The sequence below is a fragment of the Podarcis muralis genome, chromosome 7 (genome assembly GCF_964188315.1).
Source record: "Podarcis muralis chromosome 7, rPodMur119.hap1.1, whole genome shotgun sequence".
In the NCBI taxonomy this organism is placed as follows: Eukaryota; Metazoa; Chordata; class Lepidosauria; order Squamata; family Lacertidae; genus Podarcis; species Podarcis muralis.
Genome location: NC_135661.1, coordinates 14,007,476 through 14,034,388, shown reverse-complemented (window position 1 = coordinate 14,034,388; position 26,913 = coordinate 14,007,476). Strand labels below are relative to the sequence as shown.

General features: G+C 45.7%; 1 long non-coding RNA gene across 1 annotated transcript; it reads left to right on the top strand.

Annotated features, from left to right (window-relative positions):
• Positions 1-12,569: 12,569 nt before the first annotated feature.
• On the top strand, positions 12,570-23,577 carry LOC114602633 (uncharacterized). The gene is made up of 2 exons (XR_003707955.2): positions 12,570-13,021; positions 16,899-23,577. It is a non-coding gene; the product is annotated as an uncharacterized LOC114602633 (long non-coding RNA).
• Positions 23,578-26,913: the final 3,336 nt, after the last annotated feature.

Here is a 26,913-nt window from a genome sequence, read left to right as displayed (position 1 = left end):
TTTCCATCCTGTGCCCTCACCATATCACAATCATCTAAAAATTATACTTGGGGATTATTTCCCCTTCCTCACCTACACCAGTTGTCTGCTTTGTCATAACAAATTAGCACATACAATGGTACTTCAGGTTACAGACACTTCAGGTTACAGACTCCGCTAACCCAGAAATAGTACCTCGGGTTAAGAACTTTGCTTCAGGATGAGAACAGAAATTGCATGACGGCAGCAGGAGGCCCCATTAGCTAAAGTGTTACCTCAGGTTAAGAACGGTTTCAGGTTAAGAACGGACCTCCAGAACGAATTAAGTTCTTAACCCGAGGTACCACTGTACAGGCTCCCTGGGAAGAAAGAATTCAGCCAAAAGGACCGTCCTCTCCTCCTGCCAGCAGGTAGTGCTGCAGTCATTAAGTGATTCAGTCATCCAAGCATAGGCTTCTCAAGAGATTAAGACACAGCAGGGTTGCAAAATAATCTAGGATGTCTCTCCTGATATGCATTACCTGATTTGTGTTCCCCAACCTGCAGCCCTCCTGAACTCCTGTTCAATGAAGCTGTGCCACCTGAAGATACACAACAGCTGTGTCCCAAATGTACACACCTCAGCTTAACTGCAAAGTGAATGTGGCTTCTTATGTTTTGTTATTTCAGATAAAAGCTGGTCTGAGGTGAAATGCGTCCAACAGCAGTACAGTGGTGCCTCAGGATGCGAACAGGATCCGTTCCGGAGCCCCGTTCGCATCCCGAATGGAACATAAGACACGACAGCACGTCTGCACGTGTCGCGTTTTGCCGCTTCCGCGCATGCGCATGATGTCATTTTTACCGCATGCGCAAGCAGTGAAACCCGGAAGTAACGCGCTCCGTTACTTCTGAGTCGCTGCGGAGCGCAACCCGAAAGCGCTCAACCTGAAGCGTATTTATCCCAAGGTATGACTGTATTCCATAAGAAACTACAGGCCAGACACGGATTGTGGCAAATGTTACGTGTAAAGGTAAAGGTAAAGGTACCCCTGCCCGTACAGGCCAGTCTTGACAGACTCTGGGGTTGTGCGCTCATCTCACTCTATAGGCCGGGAGCCAGCGCTGTCCGGAGACACTTCTGGGTCACGTGGCCAGCGTGACGAAGCTGCTCTGGCGAGCCAGAGCCGCACACGGAAACGCCGTTTACCTTCCCGCTAGTAAGCGGTCCCTATTTATCTACTTGCACCCGAGGGTGCTTTTGAACTGCTAGGTTGGCAGGCGCTGGGACCGAGCAACGGGAGCGCACCCCGCCGCGGGGATTCGAACCACCAACCATGCGATCGGCAAGTCCTAGGCGCTGAGGCTTTTACCCACAGCGCCACCCGCGTCCCCAATGTTACGTGTACTCTGCTTCAAACACCAGTGGGGGAGCACACTGGAACCAGAGTAAACAGTAATGTGTACACAGCCTAGGACTGCACAATTAACTTGGGTGTAAGTCCCAGTTAACTCACAGGTGCTCTGAGTAGACAAGTGCAAGATTCCACTGTAAATTGCTGTATTGAAGTCTATTCTGAATCTGCTGGGAGGTGGGGCTCAGTCAACAAGGGACAGACTAGAGGGGAGGAATATGAGCAGATTCAGGTCCTGAGGGTGAGTTTCAGCTGAGAATAAGAACTAAAAGCTTAAGCTAAAGACTTAATGAACAAATGTGAATTCCATCATCCCAGAGAAGAGAAGGAGGTGAAACTGGTAGCTACAGTGTGGAGTTCTTAACTCTTGTATACCGGAAACTGAAGGCAATAAACAACATGCTTTATTGGTTTTGATGAGGGTTATAAATATCGTATGTATCGAGTACCATTTAATAAGCAGCCTCTGACTTTTATAGGGAATTCCACAGTAGCATTTAGGATATTGGAAACACAACATGAAACTGCAGAATGGAGACTCCTTGTTCATTTTTCTTAATCAATTAGGATATAGAGCAAAATGGGATCCTGAACTGGAATATTTTGAGATCCGTGTTTTTAGATCAGGTGCTGATGCTGCTTTTTATATTGCTTCTTAAATGTCTGTGCAATAGGGACTAAGCAAGGACAATAAAATACATTTCGAGGAATCACACAAGGTCATGTGAATGTATGCTCAGCTGATTTCCACGAGAAGCTGGTGATACACTAAATGAACACACAGTGGCCTTTGAGGAAGAGCATGAGCCTGGTGCCTAGGGAATTTTTTTAAGGGAAATTCCCTTATTTGGAATAGGATTCCTCACAAGAAAAGGGAAAAGTTGACAGCTATGCAAATGCACACAACTCAAAACAAGCCTGTGAGGCTAAATTCAAATCACTTTACAACTGGCTACCCTAGAGCCAAATATAAAGCCATATCTGTGTTTTCCAGTGGCCACTCAGAGTCATTTTGAATGCCCCTGAAGACCAAACAATATGTTACATTTGCCGTATAGTTAGGACTGTCCCGACCATTATCCAAGGCAAGAGCCCCATGGCTTTTCTTCCCTGGTTGGCCCCCTCTGCTGCCCCCTGTCCTGGCCACCCCAAACCAGCTATCTGTGGCTGCTATAGGTGGGGTGGGAGGTGCTATTCCATCAAAGACGGAAGGAAGATGCAGTTACCAGTTCAGTTGACTTTTGTACCTGGGAAGTTGTCATCTTGCCCTTTGCTTCAGGGGGTGAAATGCCTCATAGTTTGCCCTTGAAAAAAACAAAAGCTGTCACATGGTGGAGTTAGGAAATCGAGCAGGATAAGGACCATGGCCTGGGGAGGGCAAGCTTAAACCTTTGTCTCTACCTCAGTCCCTCTGCTCAGCACCAGCTATTCACTAGGTGGAGAAAAGGTCCTGTTGGTGCCTATTTCTTAAAAAACAGAAAACAAAACCTACCATACAAGGGGAAATAGTGTGTCAATATGCCACTTTTAATCTGAACCTGAGTCATTTCAGTCCAGGCAAGGGATGGAAGAATCTGTCAATTTTGGTCCTCTCAGTTTTTAATTGCTCCAGTCCTAAATTCATTTCTCCACATTTTGTAATTAAAAAAAAAAAATCATCATGAAAACTCATGAGCATTCTTCTAATACCAAATTCTTCTAATAAACATGTTTTATGTACAGTTTTAACTTATGTACACATTTTTTGCAATCAACATCCCCTAACTTAATGCATTTTGGTATGCTATTTTCACCAATACATTCATTTTTATGCGCACTTTCCCAATCTTTACACTGAATTGGAGCAAAAGTCATTTGGGTTTTCCAAGGATTGCTGTTTGTTCCAATTCAGCTGTAAAGAGTGTGTTTTCTAGGGGAAAGCTGCAGGGCAAATACAAAACGGCTCAGACCCATGCCTAGAAAGCATGGAACAAGTGAAAAATTGCTCAGACCTGTGCTTCCTGCATTGCAGGGGGTTGGACTAGATGATTCTCAGGGACCCTTCCAACTCGATAATTCTATGATTTCTAGGCATGGGACAAGTGGAAGTGTTGCCAAGCTCATTGTTTGGTTGGCAAACTGCATTGCAAAACTTAGGTAAGTGCAAATTTTGGGCAATAGCTGTATTTTGGTTCCCATATTGTTTCAGAAACTGCACATTTGATTGATTTGGCTTAAATGAAACATGAATGGAATTTCGTTCTCTCCCCGCCCCCTGCACCAGGCCTCTCCAGTTGTTCCAGTATACCTGAAGGAGCGTCTCCACCTCCATTGTTCTGCCCGGACACTGAGGTCCAGTTCTGAGGGCCTTCTGGTGGTTCCCTCATTGCAAGAAGTGAGGTTACAGGGAACCAGACAGAGGGCCTTCTCGGTAGTGGCGCCCCCCCCCCCCTGTGGAACACCCTCCCACCAGATGTCAAAGAGAACAGCAACTGCCAGACTTTTAGAAGACATCTGAAGGCAGCCATGTTTAGGGAAGTTTTTAATGTTTGATGCATTACGGCATTTTAATATTTTGTTGGAAGCTGCCCAGAGTGGCTGGGGAAGCCCAGCCAGATGGGTGGGGTATTAGTAATAATAATAATAATAATAATAATAATAATAATAATAATAACAACAACAACAACAACAACAACAATATATTCCAGCTACCTGGGCCTTTTCCAGTTGCACAAGCCAACCTAAGGCATTGCTTGGAGCACCAATATTTTTCTGGGTGCCAATGAAAAAGCATGTGATCCACATAGCACAAGCCAATGCTCTCAGAAACTTTGGAAGGACTAATAATGCCCCCCCCCCCTGGAGCTGACCAAGCAAATTCCATCCAGTCCAGCCGCCACTCTCTTCACAATGGCCAACTAGATTCATTTATTCATCATTCATTTACATTTATATCCTGCCTTTCTTCCATCATGAAAGTGTACATGTGGCTCCCAGGCCCAGACCTGCTTAGTTATGTTAAGAGTCTAAGAAGAGCCTCCTGGATCAGGCTAGTGGCTCCTCTAGTCCAGCACCCTGTTTTCACAGTGTCCATCCAGATGCCTGTGGAAAACCAGCAAGCAGAACGTGAGCATAAGAACTCTCTGCCCTCCTGTGTTTTCTGGACAAATGGCACCCAGAAGCATTTCTGCTTTGGACAGTGGAGGCAGAGCAGAGCCTTCCTGGCTAGTAGCTGTCAATAGCCCTCTCCCATGAATTTGTCCAATAGTCTTTTAAAATTATGTTCCCTCTACAGCCTGCTCCATGACACTCGTAAGAGGAGCAGGACTGAAGTGGGGTTGCAGCAGGGGTGGAGTTATCGGATAGGGTTGGAAAATATCACGGGCTGTCTTTCTTCCTATTTGCTTGCTTGTTTACTTATGGTTTAGAGGGATGCGGGTGGCGCTCTGGGTTAAACCACAGAGCCTAGGACTTGCTGATCAGAAGGTCGGCGGTTCGAGTCCCCGTGACGGGGTGAGCTCCTGTTGTTCGGTCCCAGCTCCTGCCAACCTAGCAGTTCAAAAGCACGTCAAAGTGCAAGTAGATAAATAGGTACCGCTACAGCGGGAAGGTAAACGGCGTTTCCGTGCTTTGCTCTGGTTCGCCAGAAAGGGCGTAGTCATGCTGGCCACATGACCCGGAAGCTGTACGCCGGCTCCCTCAGCCAATAAAGCAAGATGAGCGCCGCAACCCCAGAGTCAGCCACAACTGGGTCTAATGGTCAGAGGTCCCTTTACCTTTACCTTACTTTAAAACATTTGTGCGCCACCTTTTTATAACACTTCAGCCATGAAAAACAATCCTATTGCCCCTAAAAGCAGAGAGAAGGAGATAAAGGTCAGAGAGCAGCAGCTCAAATGCAAAACTCCAGTGATGACGTCTCATCGCCCCCACCGCCAAGTTAAAATACATCTCTGGTACCACCTGGGCTTGTGGGTTTCCTTCCTGTCCCCTCCTTCTTTCACAGCCGCAGTGACTCTCTTGCACTTCCACCCAGTTCCAGCCTCTGCAGCTTTCAGATTAATCTTACCCACCTGCTTCCTGCTAGCAACACTTCCACTGCCAATTTTAAATAAATTCCTTCTGCCATTTATAGTTCTCCCCACCCCCTTGGTTTCCATTAACTACATGTCAACCTTTGCCAACCTGGTGGCCTTTTTTCTTTTCCTTTCTTTTCTTTTCTTTTCTTTTTTTTTGCACAAAGTGTATGTCCCCGCGTTACAAGAGAAGCTCACCAACTGTTTCTGGAAGCAAAGTGCCATTTAAAGTGCAAAAGCTTCCAAAATGTGGGATTCCAAGCTCCACTCTACCTCTGAGCTGAATTGGAATAATTGATCCTTGTCATTAATTTGGATTTCCTCATGCCCAGCACAGTCAGCCTGATTGTGCATTATGAAAGTTCCATCGTCTTATGTAAGCTAGATCACTTCATGCTGAGAAAGAGAGTGTAAAATCGTAGAGTTGTGGAGTTGGAAGGGACCCGAAGGGTCATCTAGTCCAACCCCCAGCAATGCAATATCAACTTCTATAGCACACTTCTTCACAAAAGCTCATACCAATAGCAAACTTAGTTGGTCTCTAAGGTGCTACTGGAAGGATTTTTTTTTATTTTTTTTCAACTACGGCAGACCAACACGGCTACCTATCTGTAACTAGAACTTCTATAGTATCCATGATAGATGGCCATTCAACCTCTGCTTAAATACCTCCAATGAATGAGAATCCACAACCTCCTGCATAGCTTAACAAATCCAAAAACCATAAATCGAACATGGTTGCTTAGCAAGTGTCAGGCTTCAGGAAACTGGCTTCCTACCCCCCCCCCCCCCGGTGGCAGTAGATAAGTAGAACAAAGTAAAAGGAGTCTTCTTACCAGTTAGAAACTTTAATAATCACAGTGATAGAACAAAGAACACACCTCCTAGAATGGCGGTGCTCCCAATTAAGGACCACACCCCCTTCCGTCCCTATGAAGCTACATCACTCCTACGTCTTGTAATCTGAGCTTCTACCTGCTGCACTTTCTGTTCTAACACTTTCTGAGCTCTCCTTTCTTTGGAGAAGGGGGCTGAATGCTATCCAGAGACGATGAATCTGTTAACCCTCTCTCTTCCAGTGTCTCTTCTCCTAGTTGTTCCCCATCCAGTATTTCCCAGCTACTGCCTTCTGAACTATGTCCCTCTGCAAACCACTGTTCCAAATCTATACTGCCCTCCTGCTCCTGGGAAGATTCAGGATCTGGAGCAGGGGGAGGCTCCCACCCTTCCTCCTCAGCACAGTCCCTGACATCAAGTAGAGACAGTGGCGTAGCGTGGGGGGTGCAGGGGGGGCCGGCCGCACTGGGCGCAACATCTGGGGGGCGCGCTCGCACTCGCAGCTCTCTGGCCCTACCTGGCTCACTCTCTCTCTCTCACTGCCTTGCCCCGGGTGCTGACAACCCACGTTACGCCACTGAGTAGAGACGAAAACATCCAACATTTTCAATAATTTGGTTAATCAGCCAGGACCACGGGCTCATCCTCACTTAAGTTTGTCCTGTGATTTCTAGGCATGGATCTGAGAGGTTTTTCTGCTGTCCTGCCGCTTCCCCCAGGAAAACCTAATGTTCACTGCGGAATTTGAACAAACATCAATCCGCAGAAATCCGAATGACGTTTTGTTCTGATATGGCAGCAAACTGCAAGTTTTCCTGGGGAAAGTGGCAGCACACCAAAGAAAAACCTCTGTGACTAGAAATCACGGTAGAAAGAGACGTGTGGATGAGCCCCAAGAGTCCTCAGCTCCATTCAGTTGATCTTTGGAGGGAGGACCATGTTGGAGGAGACGTGTTTGGAAAATAAGCAGCCATTTTAGTTCTGCCTCTGCTAAGGGTGGGTGAATCTGCCAAATTCAGCTTCCCTCGCTCTCATGTTTCCACCCTTAAGTTTCCACATCCATTTGCAAATTTTCCTCATTAAAATTTGTCTACATTTCAATGCACGCTTCTCCTCCTAATCAGTGGTGTAGCGTGGGGGGTGCAGGGGGGGCCGGCCGCACCGGGCGCAACATCTGGGGGGGGCGCTCGCCGCCTCCGGAGTCGCCGAAGAGCCTCGGGCGCAGGCTGTAGCAGAGCCCCATGTATCGCAGAACCGACGAGCTGGCAGCGGCTCTCAGCACTCGCCGCGGTCCCCGCGCGTCAGGGCCGCGGAGGGCGCGCCAGGCAGCCCCTCCTCACAGCCCTGCCGCCGCCGCCGCTGCTGCAGCTGCTGGGCCATGTTGCATTTTCCTCGCCTCTCTGCCCTCCTCCTCCGGGCAAGCGGCGTCGTTTGGGCGGCAGCGCCAGCGGCAACTCGCCTCAGATCACCTGACACGGACCCGCCGCCGCGGCTACCTTACCATAAATACCCCAGCCCAGGCAGCAGCAAGAAGAAGCTGGCAGCAGCGGCAGGTTAGGGGTTAGGGGGTGCAAATTACTTGCCTTGCCCCGGGTGCTGACAACCCACGCTACGCCGCTGCTCCTAATACACATGCTTTGGTATGCACCCTTGCCTTATGTATATGTTTGCAAGCAATGCTCCCTAGTATAATGCGGATTTGTATGTTATTTTTATGCACATTTTCCCTTCATATACACGTTTTGGTTGGACGACTGCACTGTAAAATCCTGAGAACTCTGCATTGCGCAGGTTTCCATCTTGTTCCTCTGTTTTCCCTGCCTCCTCTGGGCCCCTCCTCATCTGCACAGAGGGAGGCCTGCCGTGGCTTCCTGTATTGTGCTGGCAATGTTCTATTTATCTTGTTGTTGTTGTTGTCTCTTTCCTCCACTGTGCCTCATTTCCCCAGAAACAGAAGGCAGCCTACCCTGTGATGAGCAAAGGAGCCAAATGTTGCTTTAATAGGCCTCTCACTAGCCTGGAAGGGCCAACTCGGAGAGCTGACTCGTGCTGAGTTCCACGTGAGAGGTGCTTTCCTCCAGGGAGGCTGGCTTAAGCCCACAAACTAATAGGCACTTGTGGCAAGAATGGTGCCAGGCAGACGGCTTTGTTTCCCTTTTGCATCTGCCTTCCCAGGATGCTGCCGTGTTGTTCCCTAGCCAAAAAGCAAAGCATTCCAAGTCAATTACGTCGGGGGCAACTCCCTGACCTGGGTGGCGCTGGCTTCGCTTGAGGTGTGTTTACATCACTGCATGCCACTCTGGCTAGGGAAGACTAGGGAAGGGGGAATGTGTAGCCACAGGGCACTGAATGGGTTAAGAATGCGCAGGGAGCCTTTTTATGTCCTGAGCATGCATCGAGAAAACACCTGTATAGATTATTGTCTAAGGATTGGATAAGTTCACGGATCATGGGGTGGTTATCCAGGAGAGCTAAAGCATGTAGAAGCATTGCACTTCTGAAAACCAGAGGGGTGGACAGCTCCTATTGTCCCTGGCCATTGGCCATGATGGCTGGGGATGGTGGGTGTTGCAGTCAGACAACATCTGGAGGGCACCTGGTGGGGGAAGGCTGATGGAGGGGCAAACAACAGGAGAGGGCGATTTTGCTCATGCTGGGCTTCTACCAGTTGCTGTCAAGTCATTTTATTACAGTCAATAACCAGTATCAAAACAAAAAAACCATTACAAAATTTAAAAGCTCAAGGCAAAGTAAAATAATATAAAATCACATATGAAATAATATAAAACCATGTATACATGAAAGAGTAGTTCTGGCTGGTATGACAGTTACTGGAAATGGCAAGTGGGAGAGAGGGCTCTTGCGCTGTTTGCTGGTTCCCCACAAGCATCTATCTGGCTGGCCCCTGCAGGAACATGATGCTGGAATTGATGGGCCATTGGCCTGATCCAAGAGGCTTTTCTGATGTGCTTATGCTCTGGGGTTTCCTGGCTGGCTGTCCTCTGTTGGAAACAGATCGCTCAACTAGATGGACTGTGGCAGCCTTATGTCTGCTCCCCCACTGTTGGAGCAATATAATTTGTAACCACATATGTCAAATGACGGGGGAGCAGATGGGGGGCAACCGCATCTCGCCCCCTTTCCTTTCACCCCCCTTGAATCCCTGGTCCTGGGGGTGAAGCGAAGCTTGGATGTTTGTGCCAGGAGTAGTAAGGGGATCTGAGAAGAGACGTCTTAGTGGTGATGTGCTCAGCCAAATTCCTAAATGTGTCCTGTTGGTGCAAAGTTGGGGGGGGGGTGTTGTGTTACTGGATTCTTCTTCTTTTTATTTTGATTATGTATTTTGTGGTTTTATATTTTGATTTTATTCTGTGAACCGCCCTGAGACCTGCGGGTATAGGACGATATATACGGTAAATCCAATAAATAAATAAAAGTTTAAAAAAACACCTCCATTGCATGGTTTAGGGCATAAGTGTGCATGACTTGAGGTTAGGAAGATACAGCTCTGTTCCAGGCACCCTGGCACCTGAGTTCTAGCCTCCTAGAATGGGTTTTATATATGGATGCTGGTGTGCTGGGACTGTGTGCAGAGTTCCACCATATCCTGTTGTGGTTTTTAAAAAATCAAATATATTCCTCCTTTCCATGGAGTCCAGTGAGAGAGAAGTTCCCCGTGACAGCCCTGTGGATGGGGTAAAGTTATGGCATCCCATAGGGGAGTCAGTCTAGGTTTTGGTATGTGTCCTTCTCCTTCTCCAATCCTCCCCTGCCCATTTCTCTCCCCAGTTAGACTTCCTTCCCAGGGCTCCTTCAGGGGTATTTGAAATTGTGACAGGGGTAGTGTTTAAAAAGCCCCATGTCCTGAGGTCCTGATCTGACTGCTTCTCCCGCAGTTGCTATTTAAATTCTAAAAGAAAGCCACACATTCTATTCCCTTGCACCCAGTGTGATGAGTAGTTTGATTCAGAGGTTTGGATGAAACAGATTCTCTGTTTGCTGATAGACAGACAGACAGACAGGCAGGCAGGCAGGCAGGCAGACACAATAGACAGAGGGTGGGCATCCCCTCTATCTATCTAGGACTGGCCCACCCTGTCTGCGCTACCCCCGCCTCTCTAACCTTGGTCCATAGGCGCCATCTAGCCTGATTGTCCCCCCAAAATTGTCAAGAATTGTCTGGGGCCCCCCAAAAAATCCACAGTGGCCATGCGTGCACATCACGCAACCTGCTCACCTTAATCGTGCAACCCACGTGGACAGATAAATTGATTGACAGATAAAATAAGGCCTTTCCTTTTTATTGCACATTAATGATTATTTGTGCTCATGATGCTATCGGGTCAATTAGACACAATCCCACTCTCATTACTGTTGGTGCCTGAAAAGGTTTTGGTGTAGTCACACTGCTTCATTTCCTGTAAGTGCCCACCCTATAACTTCTTGCTGAAATCTCACATATTTTTTAATCACATACATACATACATACATAAAACTGCTTTATTTTTGTCCCACTTTTGTTGCATTGCAGCCCCTCCAGACAACAATAATGCAGTTGCATTGGGGAACCATAAAGCAGAATAAATCCATTAATGCACTATTATTGTGTCTAGATCTTGTTGCAGAAACACCAGTCTGAAGGGGTCCTAACCACAACTGGTGCTTAGGGGTACAACCTTTATTGGTGCTTCATCTCTCTGTAAGATTGCAAGAGCTCCTGGGATGCACTTCTTGCCTCAATGGTATAAATATTGCTGGTACAAGCAACCATGTGGGTTTCAGTGTATACATTTGGGGACTCCATTTCCAACTGCATCTTCCAGGTGGGTGGAAGGACCACAGCTCCATGGTGGAGCATCCGCTTTGCATGCATAAGATTGCAGCTGGGGCAGTGTCCCCTATCTGAAACCCTGGATAGCTGCTGCCAGTCAGTGTAGACAATACTGAGCTATCTAGACCGATTGTCTTGAGTCAGAATAAGGCAGCTTCCTATATGGATTGCCATCTTCCTTCCCCACTGTATAGGAAGTTGCAGTGTGGTGGAACATTGAGCTGAAACCAACAGAATGAAATCCAGCATTTCAGTACAAAAAATCCCAAGGCCCAGGTATAGAATGGGGGAGACCTGGCGTAGCAGCAGGACATGTGAAAAGGTTCTAGGCATTGTAGTGGGTCACAAATTCAACATGAGCCAGCAGTGTGATGCAGCTGTTGAAAAGGCTAATGCAATCCACATCGTGGGAATGAGCCCTGCTTAGACATTGTACCTGAACAGGTGATGTCAGCCTGCGTAGGAGGCATGGGTCTGCTTGTGCAACCCCCACCCCACTTGCGCATTCCCAACCTTCCCATGTTAAAAGGGGGAAGCCTAAAGACTGCTCTTTATCCACATTCACAAGAGCAGAAACCGCCACCCACTCAGGAACCCTGGTAAAGCAGAGTTGCTGGTTGCACAGAGGTTTATACAAGAACCCTGGGGATGACCCCATGTTCCCTATACAGGTGAATATTTCCTGTTCAGGCATATTGACAAGTGGGAAGTTGTGCAGAGAAGAGTGACCAGGACAAAGTGGCCAGGACAAAGCCAAGTCCTGTGAGAGGTGTTCATTCTATGGCTGGGTTGCCAAACGTCTGGAAGTTACTGGACCTACACAGATTACTGCATCCGAAAGCAGAAATGTCCAGGCAAATCCAGACGTACGTCAAACGATAATGGCAGTGTAGCTTTTCTGTCTGGATTTTCACTTTTTGAAACATGGGAACCCTACATGAGAAATGGATACACTCTGCCTGGAGAAGAGACTTGATGGTGGCCTCACATGACAAGAGGTCATATAGAAGATGGAGCAACTCTGGTTTCCTTTTGTCCCCTAGGGTGGGGGAACCAATGAGTGGAAATTGCACAGGAGCGGGTTTCAACTAAACATTAAGAGAAACTTCCTAATGGTAAGAACTGTTTTAACAGTGTAGCAGGCCACCTTGGGAGGTGGCGGGTTCTCCTTTGCTGGGAACGTTTAAGCAGCAGCTGGCTGCCCCATCGTGGGTTGGATTAGATGTCCTCCTGAAATCAAAAGCTGGCAACTTTATTTGCCCCTCACAACATCCAAGGTCTTTACTCACCCATCCTGCACAGAGGCTGGCGTAGGAACAACCACTGCACCTGTTTGGAAATGGCTGCTTAGTTTATCAGGAACTCACGTGTTTAGAAGCTGCCCCATGCAAAGCGAAATGGTATACTGTTTATTATCAGATCTTACTGCACGTCACATGAAACCTCCCAGCACTGCACAAGATGCATGGATGGGTCTGTAGTTTGCATTGCACAACACCAGCTTGGAAATTATAATTACAGTGCCAGTGAAAATGCTGTCGTTATATAATTGCTTTCCACATTCGAGTTCGCAAACAATTCAGCAGGTAATTGCAGAAACTGGTGTGAGCTAATGAGAGAGGTTCTTGTCGGTGCTGAGCCCAGCCTGCAGTAATCACAAGTGGAATGCTGTCGGTCCATCGGAGGTGGGACAATGTGGAAGAGCAAACAACAGACACTTCGGTAAATGCAGGTGCGTCATCTGGAGGATCGGGGAATTCAAGGGAAAAGGAGAAGTGAATTTGCTGCAGGAAAATTGGGTTCCAAGTGCAAGGGGAAACCAATGCCTGCTGCATCCACGAGCTCTAGCTTTTTATGCTGCCATCGAGGTGTGTCTGTCTGATGTGCCCAAATGAAGAGGTACTAGATGGACACGGCTGTCCATGGTGAGGATAATTGCAATTTTGTTTAATTTATATTATGAAAGTCTATGGAATCTGCAACACAGTGGCATTTTGGAGCTGCCAAATGCATGCATTAGAAGGGTCAGCTGTGGGAGGTTAAAAAGAAACCTTCCCATTTGTAGCAGACTTAAGATCAGTGCAGGATTTTCAAGATTACTTCTGCACACATGCATGTATTTATCAGAGCAGACGAATGAAATGGTATGCACACATATATTCTGTATGATTCTGCATGCTTTTGGATCTTCATAGGTGTTTGCACTTGGGTGCACTTTTGTGCATGCAAAATATACGCTTTTACCTTACTTTTGTGGTGCACTTTTGCATCACACTTTTGTGCACTTTTGTGAATCCATGTATGTGTTGCACATGTGTGCCCTTCTGAATGTATGCTTTTAGCATGTGTTTCGTACATACACATACCAGTATATTCTGGTGTGCTATGTCCAATATATACCTGCATATGTCCAAAGTTTAGAGGACTTTAGAGAGATGGGCTTTGCAGTTATTATTTTCTCTTTTGTGTTGTGCATGTCTGTGCTTTATATGTGCATGGAAGGTTTTAACATTCATGTGTTTGTGTGTTTAGTTCACTTCTGCACATGTATGTACAAAACTTTTAGCATGCATTTGCAGTAGAAATCTAGATCTGTGCTTTGCAAATCCATGTACGTATTTACAGGTTTGAATACATACATGTGATGTGTTTGTGTCTGCACGTCCACAAATGTTTGTGTGTTTGCCTTTGTACTTGGCCATACGTGTGTGTGCACATAAGATATCTCTGTGAGCATTGCACACATGCCTATTTTGTATGTTAGTATGCATGCCTGGGTTTGTGTGTGTGCATCTACGTGTGCTTTTATAACCTTTTAAATTATTGCTTGCATATCTACAGATGTGTGCAAAGATGAACCACACTTTGGGCTAAATATAGGTGCACGCTTTGCACATGTGTTGTGCATATATAGGTGTTTGTATATTGGATATTTTCATATATATATGAGTACACGTTTATGTTTTTCTCTGGATGTGTGTGAGTTGAGCACCTACTGCGTTGAGTAGCCACACCCACACTTAATTCTTCATTAGCCCCATTGAAATTAATGGACATGACTAACATAGGATCATTGCTTTCTATGGGCCTACTCTGAGTATAGCTTAGGTGGAACCAACCCTTTGCCAATGCCCTTCCCCCTCACCTTGTCATGTTTGTCCATTTCACTTCTGTTTTAGTCATGAGTTGAGGTCTTCTGGGCTGTGTGATCCACTTCCACTATTTCCATCATGATTACATGTTCCCAGGGCTGGCCCAAGACATTTTGGCATGTGAGGCAAACCACAAAATAGCACTCCCCTCACCACCAGGGAAAAGGGGTGAGTGAAGAGATACATCAGGAAGAAGAGGAGGGGGAGAGAATAAGGATCTATGTTGGGGTCTGCTACCCTTGTAGATCATGCCACTTTGCATTTGCAGAAGGGACTGGCGGTCCCCACAAGGATTTCACCATGAATATTCCCACCCTGGATCCTTTACCTGGCTTGTTGTTTTGGAGTCACCTGTTCCGGGTTCATGACTTGGTTTAGTTAGCACTAGTTTGACAGGGATGCTAAGGGGGGTGGATTTCAGGAAGCTAACTAGGAATAGTGCCTTTAGTATTTCTGTGCAAGGGAGATTATGGCAGCTTACCTCATCTCTGAGACAAAGTGTGCTGTTGGGAATTCTCCTTTCTACATAACTTCTGTGGGAACAGGAACTCTTTACTGTCTGAAAGCAATGTAGCGATCGGTAGGAACATAATATACAGTGTACTTGTACAGGTCATGGGTGAATCTGTCCATTTTGGTTTCTCTCAGTTTCTCATTTTTCTCAGTCAAGATGAGTTCTCCACATTTCCACATCAGTTTGTGATTTTTAAAAATGATTTAAATGGCCTCATGAAAGTTCATCAGAAATTTGGTCTGAATTTCTCCTAATATACACATTTTTGTATGTAATTTTGCACAGTGCACACATTTTGGCAAGGCAATCTTCCCTATCACAATGCATTTTTGTGTGTTATTTTCAAAATACACATTTTTAGGGACACTTTACACTGGTGTATGCATTTTTTGGCTGGAGAACTGCATTGCTAACTTTGGAAAGTTCAAATTTCGAAGAATGGCCGTTTTTCTGTTCCCATATTGTTTTGGAAAGTGTGAATTGTGTAGATTTGCCTTTAAATGCAAGCTGAATCAGATTTCTCCCCTATCACAACTTATACTGTGTAATGAAGATCAGAGCTCACTATAAGATTTGGACTGATTCAAGGGGCTCCTAGGATGGCAGTTAAATAATTTTCGACAACGGGTGTGCCATTGTGAATCTTCCTGAAACACCTGTCTGTGTGAAAACCTCTTGGAATGCATCCTGCACCATGTTCTGCCATACGACTCAGGAAGGGCCTCTTGCAGGACAAAGCGTCCCTTGTTCATGAAACCAGACTCACTCCTCCCCCTCCACCTCCCTGATACTAGCAGCTGAGGTCCCTGAAATTCCTGGTGATTGGAAGCACTGGAGAGTCACGAGGCAGGTAGGTGTACAGAGGAAATTGAGGGCTGGTGCTCAGCTGGGCTGCTCTTTTCACTTCATCTAAACAAGTGCTTTCCAATCAAGATGCAGCACACTTTGGGGGAAGCAGTTTCTTTGTTGTTGTTGTTGTTTGTATTGTTATTAATTGGTTTCTAAAATGGGACTAATGCAAGCTTGTGAGCAACTTGAGCAGCTGGCAGGGGCCCTGTCACCAAAAAGCTCTCATTTTTTTTTACAGCCAGCTACAAAATAATTATTGGAGAGCTCAGATGCAAAGGAGGACTCCTTTATTTTAATGATTGCACAGAAGCAGGCTTTCAAGGATTCCGGTTTTGCATAGCAAGGCATCCCTCCTTACCCTTCGGTCCTCCCCAATACCAAGAATAAGAGAAATGACAACCAATATTTAGGTGAAATCAGGCCCCAACTTTATTGACAGAATATGTAAGAGGTTTGGCACAGGCATTGGGTAGACCCCACCCCTTCCGGCCAACCTGTTGGAAGACTTTGTGTTTCGGGATCAACAAAAAATGAGGGAGTTGCTGACCTACATCAAGGAGTATCAGCCCCACTGGATTGCACCTGGGGGGTGCTGTAGCCCCTCACTCCCACCTGGGCATCTAGACCAAATAATTTCCCCAGTACCCCTTTAACACGACACCCCATTTCAGAGGGACCAGGCAGAGACCACAACCTCCTCTCTGACCAAGACTAGGCCTATCCATTGCCTAAACCATCAAAGTTGTGACACTTACTATAAGGAAGGTGAAACCCAAAGGGTCTCGAATACAGTGGGTCAAGCAGAGCAACATGCAACAGCAATATACAAAGGGTGGGAGATCCAGTGAAACGTGGCTGCTGCCTATGTTATATTCTGGAGGGGTGGGTTGAGCCGGCCCCTGGTGGTCCATGCTCATTCACAATTTGCTGATTAGGTGAGTGGGCAGGACCAATTACCCAGGCAGCAAGCTTGACCCAGAGGCTTCCTTTGCTGCCTAGGAAACAGTACCTGGGACTTCCCACATCGGATCCTGGCGCATGGGGGAATGCCCGCCCGCAATGGTGCCCACCAGAGAGGGTGAAAAGACTTCTCTTTCCTGTGCAACTAGCTGTACTTGCCACTTCCCCACTGTCCCAAAAATACAGCAGGATTTTCTCTATATATCTGAAAAATGCTGCAAGTACTGGGTGTGCTTTAGGAGTGGAACTCTCATTTCAACTTCTTACTTTTTCTTTAAACTTTTTGAAATTTGGTGAAATTCAGTTTTATGTATTATATCATTTCAGCTGCAGTTTGGAATTATACAATATCAGAAAGTTGCTCCCTGAAGTCAAATAGGATATGTGGGTGCCTAACATTACCAACAATAGGATTTCAGCTGCTGCAGAGTTCCGGATGACATAAAAGGGCTGCCTGCCATGTAATTTCTCTAAGCCTTTTGACATTTTCCATAAGGATGGTGAGAAGTAAGAACTCCTTGCTTCCAGTGCTGCTCTCATCTTGTAACTGAGGGCCAGGTTCAGCTGGAGTCACTGGCAGCACCCAGTAGTGGACGGTTATGGACAGTTATTGGGGCCATCACTGACACCTGCCCTCAGTCCACCTTTAAAGCATTATCCCCGTCCTCTAAACCACACCAGGTAGATGGGTCAAGTCACTATTTCAATTTCCCACAATACCCCAGGCATAGAGTTGTTTGGGGCATTGTGGGAAATCTAAATGCTGCTACCTGGAGCTCCTCAGAGCACTCTTTATCACTGACCACCACCCAGAAAGCCCAACAGGGCCCAGCAATGGAGGAGGAGGACCACCTATGGAGGAAAGAGGCCATAAAAGGACACATTGTCCAGGGCCCCATTGAACCTGGAGCTGGCCCTGGGCTCAGCAATAAGAACATAGGGACTCTTTGTTCCACCTCCGTTCCTGCACATTCCTAGAGCAATGACCCTGGAAAGCTTACAAGTAAGACGTTGGAGACAGCTATGCACACAGCCAGCAGACATATATGAGGATTGGCGTCCTGGAAGCATCCCTATATCAATATAAAGATGGTTCAGACGGCCTCCCTATCAATGATAAACCTAAACCTTGGAATGGTTCCACACACTTTATTCATCTAAAGGGAAAACTTTTTTTAAAGAAACCTAGCATAGCACAGTGTGGATGTGCTGAGAATCAGTTCAGCCACATGACCAGGAACTCTGATAAGGTAAGTCTAGATGTTGATGTAGAAACCAGAAAGTGGTGACATCATTGCCACTTTCCACAGGAGTGAAACCACAGCTCCTATTGTTCAGCTGCAGTCAGCGACAGCCATCCTTCTCCACTGACTCCGTTGTCATCATGTAGCAGAAATGTAAAGGAAGCAGAGGCAGTCATGCTAACCTGGTGGCCATGCTTCCACCTCAGGCCCTGCACTGAGGAGAACCCCTGCCTTGTTTCATCAAAGGAGAACTGGTGTCGTAAATGTTTCCTGAGGTTACTGAGAGGGCAACGGTTGTGTCATCACAACCACTTGATTCCTGACCTTCTCGTACCTGAACTGAGGCCCAGCTTCTGACGGTTATTCTGTGGTTTTTGTGGCTTTGCTAAGACATTGCCATGACAGTGAACATGAAGCTGGGCGCAAACAGGATATGACGCTGCTACTTTCATATGTTCCTCATCATGCAGAATCTTGGTCCATGGGCCTGGGTTCCTCATGTGAGGGGACTGGGGAAGCAGTCTGAACTGAAACCACACATATGGAGCAAAACAAGTACACTGCACAACACGTTTCCCGACACCACAATGTGAACATTGTGTATGGTCACCCAAAGGGAGAAAGTCAGCCAGAGGGCACTGGAAAGAATGTCTCACCTCAGTCTCTTGAGGGGTTGAGGGTGGAGGTTAAGAAATGTGTTCATCAACTTCCTCACTCACATAGAAAACAGAGCTAGGGATGTTGTCTTGCTTGCAATTGGCACTGAATTTTTTATCTCAAGAAATACCCTGGAGTGACTCTGGAGGTTCCTCGAGGAATGGGAAAGCCAAACATTTTACTGAAATTGCGTAATTTCTCTGGAGGGTTTCATACATCTGATAGCCTTTTGCATTTCTGGTTTAGCTGAGAGAATAAGATGGATCTACAAAAAAAAGACATGCTGTAACCTCAGGAAATCAGCCATGTAAGCTGCAGACACCAGTGCTGGATTCTATTAGCTGTGTGGAAAATTTACGGGGAGTAACGTGAGTTGATGCTTCACCACAAGTTGGCAGTGAAACTGCACCCCTAATACTTGCAAGTAATCTGGTTGAGTCATTACAGCAGGGGAAGCCAAAATGGCACCCTCCAGATGTGTTGGACTCCAGATACCATTAACCCTAGCCAGCATGGCCAGTGGTCAGGGATTATGGGAGTTGTAGTCCAGCAACATCCAGAGAGCACTAACTTGGCTATCCCTGAGTGGGAGAAACCAATATGGTGCCTATGGATGACTATATGAAATATCTTTTCTTCAAAGGGTGCGGCAAACCTCAAACTGCAGATTGTTCATGTCCAGGCATGACTACGTTCCCTGGATCAACTGTCTGCATGGAGCTTGCCCTGTTCTGTGTGTTTTGCTGCCAGTTTTCAGACCTACCCTTCACACACTCCCTAAAGACAGTTGCATGGCTTTGTTCAGCTTTTGCTCACCAATGGGCGTATGTGAAGGATGCCATGTCTCATCAAGTGTACAGATAAATCATCTGAAGCCTCTAGTTCTCCCACAGATAAATGGAGATCAGGAATAAACGTATGGGAACAAGAGCCTCAGCAAGGTAGAGGTTGCCAAGTCAGCCTGCCACATTTCTAAACCCCGCTCAGAATAACATGCAGGCAGCATTTTAGGTTATGGTGTGCCAGCCACTGTTCAGGTTTACAATATGAGGAATACAGGAAGCTGCTTAATACCACATCTGTCAAATTCTTCGTCTTGGTAGAGGCTGGTGCTCATGGGACTGATTAGGCAGAAGTTAGAGGAATGAAAAGTAAGGGCTGCCAGAGCAAGTGGCTGGTGGAGACAAGGGTCAGTGGCAGATGGAGCCAACTACCGTAATTCTGGTTTTGTCCCCATCCTGCTCCTTGCAGAGTTTTACAAGGGCAGCACCAAGGAGAGGTGTACACCATGCATCACCACATTTGGAGTGACTTCTTTTTGATACAGGTATGGCCCAGTCGTGGAATTTAGAGTGTTTCCTTATAGATCAACTTGTCCAGCTTTGCTGTTGTTTAGACCTTTATTTGGCTTACATAAGCTCTAAACTGACACCAGGAAGATTCATACCTATGCTTACTCATGACTCTGTTGTGACAAGCCAAACCTTTCCCTAAGTAGTTCACCTGTGTCTGACTCACAAGTAGACATGGGAGAGGAGAAGTTCTCTGCTTAGTCCATCAGCCCAAGAGGAGAGACAGAAGCTGCTTGTTCTCTACACCACCCTTGTGCTGAGAGGGAAAAGTGAATTAGCTTGTTTTGCTGCCCAGATTGACAGAACAAGAAAAACCCTATAAAGGTTTAACTCCCTCAGAATATTAGTTACAGATTTATAGCTGTCTTTCATCATAGAGTTCTCTGGCAAAAGACAAAAAAGATTTTCAAAAAATCAAGAGAACCCTTAATGTTGCTAATGTCCACTGAAGCAGGGAAGGTCCCTCACATTCACACATAACACTTCAAACTGACCTGGCTTCTCCCAGAGAATTATGGGAGCTGTAGTTTGTTAAGGCTGCTGATCATTTTTGGAAACCCCTCCCAGAGCTACAATTCTCAGATTTGTGCAACAATCAAGCCCCCTTCCATGGAACTCTGGGAATAGGGGAGTAGGGGTCCCATAACAACTCTTAGCACCCATAACAAACTACAGCTCCCAGAATTCTTTGGGGTAAACCATGGCTGTTTAAAGTGGCATTGTGATGCTTTAAATATATGGTGCAAATGTGGCCTCTTGGAAATAATGTGATTCTACGTTCCTCTTACACAGAATCTTATGCTGAAAACTACAAGAATATGAGGGGAGGGGAGAATATTAGGCAAAACCGCTTGTGAAGAGCATTAGAATTCAGACCTACAATTACTACTATCATGTCAATTTGAAGCTCAAAGAGAACCCCTCCCCTCCACTCCTCCCTCAAGTGGGTCACTGAACGGAGCTCTGAGGGTCAGGCAGGACAATTGCAGGTGGCCAATCCCGTGGTCCACCCATGTGCCTTGTAGCTTAAAGGCTCATTAGATGAAACCCAACGAGACCTCCGTGCCCAGAAGCCGCCTGTTTTGCCAGCAGCACTAATACACGCTCCCGTTTTAGCCCTGCTGGCTCAGGGCACAGCCTGCCAGTTTAATTGAATCTGGAAGGAAATAATACACAGAGGATTGGGGATAAAAACTAATGAAACACTAAAGTGAATTAAAAAAAAATAAATCCAAAAGGATTAACGTACAATAGCAAACCAGGGGCTCCAGGAACTAAGCTTCAGGGTTTAGCATGAGCTTTTGTAAGAAAGAAAGGGGAGGTGAACAGTGTGTGCGAAACCGAGTAGCGAGACAACTGGCAGGATAAAGCTGACCAGTCACCATGTGACTGCCTCCATCACCTCAGCATTTGTCTTCCCAGGCACACCTTAGCATCAAAGCCCTTGCCCTTTAAAGAAGAAACACCATCAAGCTGTCATATGTCAACCTACTAGAATCTAGCAAGGCCAGATCAATCATATTGGAAGATTAGGTAGCTGCCCATGTCAGCGCAGTTTCTGAGATGTCTGCTTTGCCATTGGGCCAGACCCACACTTGTTTTCTGGCATGGCCCCACGGCACACACACACACACCCCTCCACGAAACACCCCAGAACCCTCCATGTGCATGGTTGTACTCTGGCCTCCCCTGTTAAGTGTAGGAAACAGATGAGCCATCTTTTCCATTTATATGCTTGTTCAGTATAACAAAAATTTGGTTATTCAGGCAGAGAAACTTGCACAAGGGGACTTCTTGGCAGACTGAGCAGACGAAAATGAATTTGTACTTGTGTTACACATTCCGGAAATGTTTTTCACATTTAGCAGAATGTTTACATAAGTGAATCAATCAGAAACCTACAAATGAAACATCTGGATTTTCAAAATCATACATTTTCCTTATCCTGTGAGGGCTCATGTGGCATGTGATACTGTTGGGAGGTTTTTACAAGTTGGACAAAACTGACACAAGCCATGGTGACTTCATCTGTCTTTTCTGCATTTTCCTGTATATGCTTTGAAAAAACAAAACTCCTCCTCTACAAATTCAACACGGAAACTTAAAAAGATACAACAAAATGATATAAAATTAACCAAAGCACCATAAGATGATAACTAAAAACCAATAAATGTTAAGCAGCTGCTTTTTAGGCCTGGCCTGCAAGTTGCAGTGTAAATATATTGAGGTGGTGATGGAGTGACAACAGGATTGTGAGTGTGTGGACCTGTTCTAGAATAGAGCACCTCCGTGTTTTAGTCAGAACAGAAGAATAATGTATAGAATAAAGCTACAGTGGAGAGGTACTTCACATGAAGACCACAACAAGCTGGTCTCCACCCAGGGATGGCTCCAGATGTTTTACCGCTAGAGGCAAAACAGAGAATACTGCCCCCCTTCTGCTGCATGCCTGTCTGCCCACCACCACCCGGCAGTGGGCACATTGGCTTGCAGCGGGCACACAGCAGACGAGGAGGTGGCACCAGCAGCTAACCAGCACAAGAGGCAGATTTCTGCCTCTCTCAGAAATCCAGAGCCTGGCACCCTGGGACAACTGCCTCACCTTGCCTCATGGCCCTGTCATCACCACATGGCAAGAATAACATATAGCTCAGGATAGGCCTTAGATCACCAGATCATTCAGTACAGAATACCCTCCTAAAAGTCATCAGATTTGGACCTTTTCAAATGTTACCATGATTATGCTCCTGCACATGTTAAGAGATGTCTGCGCAAGGAGGGGCAGTGAAGAGAGACCATTTCTTTAGGTGGTGCAAACCCAGTTTGAGGGAATGCAAGCAGTGTGATCATAAATGTGTCTACAAATAGTGCATTTGGACTGGACCACCCTGCCTCAAAAAGCTCTGTAACTCGCCACCAGTCACTTCCCCTCCTGCTCACCATCGTAGCAGCTATTGGCCATTACTCCTCACGACTAGAAGACTGTTCTAGTACAAAGCTTCTGTAAAACCAAGGTAGTCGACTGGAACTCCTGGGTGAAATATCTTACACTGGTGTTGGTATTTCTTTGGAGAAGCCAGGAACACAAGATTCCTTGCTGGTGTAAAGCAGAATAGCTTCAGAGCATGACTGACCAGACAAATATTTGACTCAGGGAGCTTAGCATGGGGGGGAAAGTCAGGATCATTTCTCTACAGTCCATTGAGTAAGAAATGTACTATGAGTAAAGTCAAAAGCAGTTAATCACATTGTCCAATCTGTAACAGAGATTTCAAGAGTGTTGGAATTATTAGACTTGATAACTATTCTCCCTCCCCCTCTCCATTTTCATTGGTGTTGAGGACAACTTTTGTGCCTACCTTAACAGAGTTTGTGCATGACAGAGTACAATTAACTGTGGATTTAATGGCCACTTAGACATTGGGATGAAGTTCTCTGTTAATCTTTTGAGCACATTATCATCACATTATCGATACTCAAGCCCAGTCCAGTTGTGGTTTCCATTCTGTTAAATTTGCATGATCTTAGCCTGTTATGGCATTTTGCAAAAACAACACAATTATTTCCAATTCTGTTAACTGTGGCACTATCACCTCTTACCTAATGGATGGCATGAATGGCATGGTTGCCTCTTACTACAGGTCTGCCACCTGATTAGAGTGGGAAAGAATTCATTGTCTTTGTGTAAATGACACAGATCAAAATATCCCCAATGGGAAAAGACCACAACAATAAATCCAATATTCTCCCTCATCCTTCCTTCCCTTTTGCCTTGAAAAGCTGTGAATGGACTCATGCAGAAGACAAGTTGGCAAGTTGCAAAATTCAGAGAGAGCAGAAGTATTTTTAAAAATGACCAATATTTTGAATTATGGGAGAGAGACCCAAGGAGGGCGCAACATATGCAGACATAATTGCTAAAATGGTTTGTAAAGCTTGCTTTATTTACTTATCTTTGGAAAAAATACAATTCACTTTAGCCATTACTGCAGGAACCCAAAACATAAGATTATGAAAGCACATACCACAGAAGGAAAATGAAATCAATAATCATTTATTTAAAGTAAGCATTTTATATCACATATGTATGACATTCAGAGGGACGTGGGTGGCGCTGTGGGTTAAAGCCTCAGCGCCTAGGACTTGCCGATCGAAAGGTCAGCGGTTCGAATCCCCGCTGCGGGGTGCGCTCCTGTCGTTCGGTCCCAGCGCCTGCCAACCTAGCAGTTCGAAAGCACATCAAAGTGCAAGTAGATAAATAGGGACCGCTTACCAGCGGGAAGGTAAATGGCGTTCCGTGTGCTGCGCTGGCTCGTCAGATGCAGCTTGTCACGCTGGCCACGTGACCCGGAAGTGTCTGCGGACAGCGCTGGCTCCCGGCCTATAGAGTGAGATGAGCGCACAACCCTAGAGTCTGCCAAGACTGGCCCGTACGGGCAGGGGTACCTTTACCTTTTATGACATTCAGAATTGTTTTTGCTTATGTATTTAAAAAGCTACTGCCATTAAGCATTATTACCTTAACCTACACACAAACACACAATTATCTAATGGAGAGCCATATAGGTAGCAAGACAGGAGAAGAATAACCTGGCTTCTCTTCAGATCGTATAAAGACAAGAGAAGAAACATAACAATGAATGTCAATGGCTACCATCATCACCACAGTAAAACAGAAGTCAATGGAATACATATTTCAGCACATCTTATCTAATGGTATATCCAAAGCAATGACAACAAACAGAGGAATTATAAGGAAATATTGTTAGGGATTTTCTGGGCTCAAAAAACACGGTTGTTAATGTTGTCAAAGTGGGGGGGGAGGGGTGTCGGTATCATACAAGATTGCTAGGGTTCATATGGAAACTGACCAGGTTGCTGAAGCTACCTTTGAAGAGCTTGGAACCAAGTTTGTTTATTGTGACGTCCTCCACCATTCCTACTTACATGTCACATGAAAAAGAGGACAAAAAGGGATACATATGCATAAAAATCACATATGATTATTTACATGCATGGATTCAAATTTACTGCTATTTAAAAATAATTTTCCATAGTGGGTAAGTGTGACCTGTCTGCTGTCTGGTTTCCAGGTGCTTTTGATGGACAATTTCAAGATCCCTGCTCTCCCTTCTTATGATTCTTTAGACTGGACTTAGATTGGCCAGCCCTTCAGATGGCCAGCCAAATGTTTGCAGAGTGAGAAATTGAAAAGATTTGACTGGTGCTGTCATGAAAGGTTACCCCAGGGATGGGGGACCTGTGGCCTACTATATATGTTCTTAAACTCCAACTCCCATCATCCCTGAACATTTGACTTGGTAGCAGGTGCTGATGGGAGTTGGCATCCCATGACGGAAGGGCCACAGGTTTCTTATCCCTGGCTTAGATGACATACCAGACAGGAAGCAAGACAACAGCTTTATTGTCTCTCTCCTGCAATAACAACAGATTCGAGGAACTCCCCAATCCATTCAGATACATCTACGTCTAGGGCCAGCTGGGCTGCGTATTCACTAGACATTTAAAGCACAAGGAAGAGCTTGTGCCCTTAACAAACTACAGCTCCAAGGAGATATATAGATTGATGATAGATGATAGATAGATAGATAGATAGATAGATAGATGATAGATAGATAGATAGATAGATAGATAGATAGATAGATAGATAGATAGATAGATGATTGATAGATAGATAGATAGATAGATGATAGATGATAGATGATAGATGATAGATGATAGATGATAGATAGATAGATAGATAGATAGATAGATAGATGATAGATAGATGATAGATAGATAGATAGATAGATAGATAGATAGATAGATAGATGATAGATAGATAGATGATAGATAGATGATAGATAGATAGATAGATAGATAGATGATAGATAGATAGATAGATGATAGATGATAGATAGATAGATGATAGATAGATAGATAGATAGATAGATAGATAGATAGATAGATTAGATAGATAGATAGATGATAGATAGATAGATAGATGATAGATAGATATAGATTGATAGATATAGATGATAGATGATAGATAGATGATAGATAGATGATAGATAGATAGATAGATAGATAGATAGATATAGATAGATATAGATAGATGATAGATGATAGATGATAGATGATAGATGATAGATGATAGATAGATGATAGATAGATAGATAGATAGATAGATAGATAGATAGACAGACAGACAGACAGATTTGGGGGGAATCATTTGCTTTAAATATATAGTGCATACACAGCCCTAGTGACACTATCCACATCTACATTGGGAGGTTCTCCTGTGCAAAGCCCACTGAAATCAGAAGGGAAGCTACTTCCATTTCAACAAAGCTCGTGCAGGAAAACTTCCCAGGGGATTGTGCCCAGTATTAATTGGCAATTTCCTTATGGATCTCCTCAGGCCCTTCCAAATTGCAATACTTCTGAGAAGGAAGGCCTGCAACAACAAGAAATAAAGCCTTCTGCTCCATTTGCAGCCAGGTCTGGTGGTGCCCTAAGAAACCAAGAACTCTGAGGTAAAGTGAAGCATCCTAATGCCCCTTCATCAGTAGTGTATCCCTTTAGCTGCTGTAAAGGGATGCGGGTGGCGCTGTGGCCTAAACCACTGAGCCTTGGACTTGCCGATTGGAAGGTCGGCGGTTCGAATCCCCGCGACGGGTGAGCTCCCATTGCTCGGTCCCAGCTCCTGCCAACCTAGCAGTTCAAAAGCACGTCATGTGCAAGTAGATCAATAGGTACCGCTCCGGCGGGAAGGTAAATGGTGTTTCCGTGCACTGCTCTGGTTTCACCAGAAGCGGCTTAGTCATGCTGGCCACATGACCTGGAAGCTGTCTGCAGACAAACGCCAGCTCCCTCGGCCAGTAAAGCGAGATGAGTGCCGCAACCCCAGAGTCGTCCACAATTGGACGGTCAGGGGTCCCTTTACCTTTACCTTGGTTGCCGTAGTTACCAGAGCCCTTTTGTAAGTGGGGAGGGGGCCATCTTCTGGAGGAGACAGAAGGGCTGTAGTGCAAGGACAAGTTCAGCTGACAGAGCGGAAAGTGGGAGCAGGAGAGGAAGCAGAAGGGA